Here is a 5,994-nt window from a genome sequence, read left to right on the forward strand (position 1 = left end):
CCCATCTGCCACATAACCGCGGGCACGGCTCTCAAAAGTTTATACCCTGCAGGGGTGTCCCAACTTAGCCCATTATAAGCTCTCACGGTCAACGAAGGATATTCCTTCTCCCGGGAAGACCCGATCAGTCTCGGAATCCTGGTTACAAGACATTTCGACAATGGTAAAACAAAACCAGCAAAGCCGCCCGAATGTGCCGAAAAATCCCGATAGGAGCTGCACATATCTCGTTCTCGGGGCACACCGGATGAGCAGTCCGTACAACTAAAACCAGCCCTCAAGTTTCCCCGAGGTGGCGCTGCAAAGGGCTCTAGTTTGGACCAACACTCGGAGGAGCACTGGCCCGGGGGGTAAATAAAGATGACCCTCGGGCTCCGGAAACCCAAGGGAAAAGGCTAGGTGAGGCAAATGTAAAACCAAGGTTGGGCCTTGCTGGAAGGGTTTTATTCAAAGCGAACTGTCAAGGGGGTCCCATAAATCACCTAACCGCGTAAGGGACGCAAAATCAAGGAACATAACACCGGTATGACGGAAACTAGGGCGGCAAGAGTGGAACAAAACACCAGGCATAAGGCCGAGCCTTCCACCCTTTACCAAGTATATAGATGCATTAATAATATAAGAGATATTGAGATATCCCAACATAAACATAATCCAACATGGAGCAATCTTCATCTTCATCTGCAACTAGCAACGCTATAAGAGGGGCTGAGCAAAAGCGGAAACATAGCCAAACAACGGTTTGCTAGGAAAGGTGGGTTAGAGGCTTGACATGGCAATATGGGAGGCATGATATAGCAAGTGGTAGGTAGCGCAACATAGCGATAGAGCGAACAACTAGCAAGCAAAGATAGAAGTGATTTCGAGGGTATGGTCATCTTGCCTGCAAGGTTCTCAGAGTTGTCGAAAGCTTGATCCTCGTAAGCGTACTCAACAGGTTCCTCGTTCACGAACTCATCTCCCGGCTCTACCCACAGCAAGAATACAAGCAAAGGAACCACAATCAATCACGGGAAAAGCACAAGCAACATGATGCAAAACATGCATGATATGCGAGATATGATATGGGATGCATATGCGTGCTCTGGAAGAAAACGAATGAACAAGGCAGTAACATGGCAAACCAAGCATGCCACTGGAAAGATGAGATGATTTCGGTCGAAATCGATATAAAGATCACCGGAAACGGATGCACGGTTTGCAAATGGCAAGCAAAACAAGAATGACACGAATCTGCGATTAACAGCATGATAGCACTTAGAATACATTAAGTAGCTATGCTACAGCACCCCAACATAGCAACAAAGCATATGGCAGTAATCTACAGGAGATGCTTGACAAAAGATGAACACTGAGCTACGGCTAGATCACAAAAGAGCAGGTTCAAACAAGCATGGCAAAAGTGCAAAAGATATCAGGTTCACAGACTTGGTGAAATTACTGGACATGGCATAAACAGCATCAGGTAGCAATGTTCAGAGCAAGCTAAACACATGCTACAGGACCTTAACATAGCAAAACAAGGCATGGCATGAGTCTACTAAATGCATAGAACAAAAGTCCCTTACTGACCATAAGCCAAAAAGGACCAGAAGATATGATGGCACCCATCTAAACATAGCAATTTTCGTTAACAGGTATCAGACTTGGCAGAAAATAGAGCATGGCAGAAACAGTATTATGAAATATCTTGGTGGGCTTGATGCACTCATCACAAAGCAATGCATGACAAAACAAGCATACCTACAGCAATATGGCATGTCGATGAAGCTATTCATGGCAAGAGCAAATTCATAGCATGAAAGGATCAACTACAACAAGCTTGGCAAAATTGAATAACACGTAAACAATCTGCCAGAAATATTTTATAGCAAACGTAGAGCAAGATTAAGACATGCTATGGCACTCCATAATTGCAAACAAGGGCACGGATGGATAGAGCACAACTATATCTACAAAACATCCTTACTGAACATGCTCAAAATAAGCATGGATCTCTCTGTAGACACATGGATACATGGCAACAAAATAACAGCAGTCACAGACAGTAAAATTACGAAGTCCCTGGAATCAGAAACATCACGAAGCCTAGTTTGCATGCTTGTGCTAGTCACCACAGAGATTACAAAAATATATGGCATACACCTCTATAAAGATGGCATGGCATACATCAAAACACATGTAGAGCTCATGCCCATAAGATGCACACATCAAATGTAACAAAAATAACAAATCCTCAAGTTCTGATAAGTAACAGCAGGTAACAGCATATAGCACTCTTCCACCAGCGATTTGGGCAACAAGATGGACTCAAATGAGCATGGCATAATGGAACAAAATGAAGAGCATCTCGAGACGAACATTCCGATATATTACACGCACAAAACGGAGCTATATGCAGAGAGTTATGATGCGATGAACATGAGCATGTATTGTAAAATATCTAGGACTTGGAATATTTCGGGGGAGGAAGAAAGAAGTCAACCGTCACTGTGGATCTAGGGTTCGGCCGAGGCTCGTCGGATCGAGGACGGCTGGAGCTGGCGCGGCTGCCGGCGACGGAGGGAGACGCCGGGGTCGACGGTGGGGCACGGGCGCCGGCGAGATCCGGGCGAGGGCGGCGGGATCCGGCGACCGGAGCAGGGGCGCGGGCACGGGCGGCGCCGGCGCGGGCTCTCCCGGGCGGCAGCGCGGCCGGAAGTCGACGGCGGAGCGGCGGGCGGCGAGGCGCCGAAGCGGCGGGGCGACGCGGGCGAGGCGCGGGAGGAGGCGCGCGAGCTGGCGGCGGGGACTGGTGGGCTCGGCGGGCCCGTCGCTTGCCGGCGGCGGCGCGGGGGCCACTTGGCGGCCTCCCGTTGGACGCGGCGGCGGTGGGGATTTCGCCCGGCCGGACCGGACGTGTCCGGCGGCGCGGGGTGGAAGAAGACTAGGGTTAGGGTGGAATTGATCCGGAATTTCGGAGGGAGAGGTGTTTTTATAGGTAGAGGGAGCTAGGAGACTCCAAATGGAGTGCGGTTTTCGCCCACACGATCGTGATCGAACGACCGAGAGCATGGAGGTGACTTAGTTGGGTTTTGGGCTGTTTGGAGGGGGGTTTTGATGCAACACACAAAAGGACTTTGCGGTTGCCCGGTTAACCGTTGGAGCATCAAACGACCTCCAAATGGAACGAAACTTGACAGGTGGTATACCAGTGGTATACCAAGGCCACTTGGCAAGACTCGGTCCATTCGGATAACGTTCAACACCCGCTCACGAAAAGAAAACAAGAGGGGTGTGCCGGTGCGTGAGGGAGTGCCGGATTGCAAAACGGACAACGGGGAAAATGCTCGGACGCATGAGACGAACACGTATGCAAATGCAATGCACATGATGACATGATATGAGATGCATGACATGAACAAAATGCAAACGAAAAACAAAACCAGACCACGGAGGGAATATCCCAACACATAGCCGAAAATGGCAAGAGTTGGAGTTACAAATATGGAAAGTTACATACGGGGTGTTACAACACTCCACCACTACGAGAGGATCTCGTCCCGAGATCTAGGATGGCACCGGAGGGAAATGGAAGAGGAAAAGGTAAAACCAAGTTGCTTCTTTGACAAACGAGTGAAACCAAAGAACCTTGAGAGGTTAAACAAATTTTAGAAAAGAATACAACGGAGATGAACGAGATTACAAACACTCCGTTAGAAAAGGAGAACAAGGAACATTATGAGAACCTTGTGGGTTGAAAGACATGAAACAAGGGCTTAATGAACCAAAAGAATATGAAACCACACCAATATAACGAGATAGCCAAGGAACAAGAATGACATAATTTTGACAGCACTCCGGTTGAAAAGGAGAAGGAAACTTGATAAGATGAAAAGAAATTGAAAAGATGACACCACACTCCGGTTAAATGGATAAGCAAGGAAAGAAGATGATCTTGACAAAACAAGAAGATGGGTCGAATAGAGCGATATCACAAAGCCTCCGGTAGAAATGAAAGAATGCAATGAAAAGAACGGAGAAGAAAACAACATGTTCTACCTTAAGTGAATTTGAGAGAGCATCCTTAAAAGAAGGATAGAACGGAGTTGTTGGAAAACCAACAACGAAACGAGTAAGCTTGTAGTGGACTTATGGAAAAACATCTCAAGACTATGAGGTGACAACCGGCCACTAACGAAAACCATTGATATGATTGAGAGCACTAAAGAGATGAAAAAAAAATCTTCCTCCACCAAGATGATAAAGAGATAGCTTGGATCATTGTTAAGCACCCCAATAGCAACATTCCTTTGGGAAGGCTGTAGGTGAAATATAACCCAAGATAACTCCAACAAAGAGATTGGCTGGTCAAAACGATCTCTTGAACGAAGAGAAAAATGATGGATTTAAATATCTCATTCTTAACAACTTGTGAATCATGAAACAGGAAAGGAAGTTGTGAAAATGACATAACACCACCTCAAAAGATAAGAGGGAAAGAACTGCACTTCAGAATGCAAGATGAAGAATGCTTGAACTCCTCAAAACAAACATGTGTAGAGCACCATGTTTATTTTAGAGTATAGCTTGACGGATCTTGACTCCAAGAGAAATCTTGAAGAACAAATGAAGAATGAAAAGAATCCTTGACGAAGCACCATGTACAGCCTCCATGAAGAACTCCGGTAATAAAAGGATGATAAAAGAAAGAGAAGTTGACAACACAAGGTGAAGCCTTGCAATGATTAGGGTGGAGCTTTGAAATGATATAACCGAGAAAAAACTTGGAACTCCGGAAAGAAAATGAACAAATGAGATCAAGAATTTTGATGAATCTCCGGAATAAGGAATTGAATTTTACTCGATGAAACAAGAATAAGAATTACAATATGTGTATCCTTCACCAATTTAGATTGATGACAAGCAACGGATTTGGCATACCACTTATACTTGTAGAAAGGATTAAGAGAGATATAGCGTAAATTTGAATAAGGTCTTCAACGAATCGTCGGTAGGATTTGAAAGAACGAATGAGTTGATACAATAACGAAGGAAGAGAAATCTTGAACGAACCGCCGTAAGAATCTGAAAATCAACAAAGATAAGATAAAGAAACACCGGGAAGAATAAAGATACTTGACAGAATTTAGATACAAGTGAAACGAAGAGATCAAGAATTGACTAGAGGATACTTGAGCGATGCACCGGGAGAATATGGAGATGAACGAAGAGACATCAATTTAGAATAATTGGAGAACCAAGCTGAAAACTTAGAATGAAGAAATCTTCTGAAATGATGGCCTTTGGAGAATCAAACTGAAAAGACTCATGAATTGCCCCGGATGGGTGAAAAGAATTCTCATAATCGAAAACAATTATGAGAGGACGGCATCAAGCTAGAACCATGAATCCTCAAGAGAATGGACAAGATTTAAGGGAAGCTCTTCTTCGGTCTTCAAATGTTGAGAATGATGATGAGAAACACCACCATGAATTATTGAGGCACTCCGGAACCATGAAGAATAGAAAGGTTGAATCAACAATGAAAAGAATTCGAAAGATCTTGGAGAAAGACATATGACTGATGATAATTCATTCTTACGTCAAACTTTTAAATAAATTTGAGAATAGCTCCGGGAAAATTTAGAAGAGTCATGTAAGATCCTGGGAAAAGACCTGTGGGTTAGGGCCCACTCAAAAGATACACCGTTGAATGATTAAAAGAAAGATTGCGCCGGTTGAATTAAATGGCTCAAAAGAGATAACAACCTCGAGATAGCTTGAACGGATTGGGAATGAAATGTGAATCTTCTGAGATATCTTCAGCACTCCAGATAACATGAATAGCAAGAGGTGGATGATTAAGAGATGCACCGACATGAGAAAGCATTTGAAACGAGGAAAATAATATGATCAACACTGAAAGCTTGACTTGAGTCCACCGGAGAAGAAAAAGAATGAAGAATGATAAACTTGAAGAACATCTTCATGAGAACCACCGGGTAAGAACAT

This window comes from Aegilops tauschii, chromosome 4 (genome assembly GCF_002575655.3).
Source record: "Aegilops tauschii subsp. strangulata cultivar AL8/78 chromosome 4, Aet v6.0, whole genome shotgun sequence".
Lineage (NCBI taxonomy): Eukaryota > Viridiplantae > Streptophyta > Magnoliopsida > Poales > Poaceae > Aegilops > Aegilops tauschii.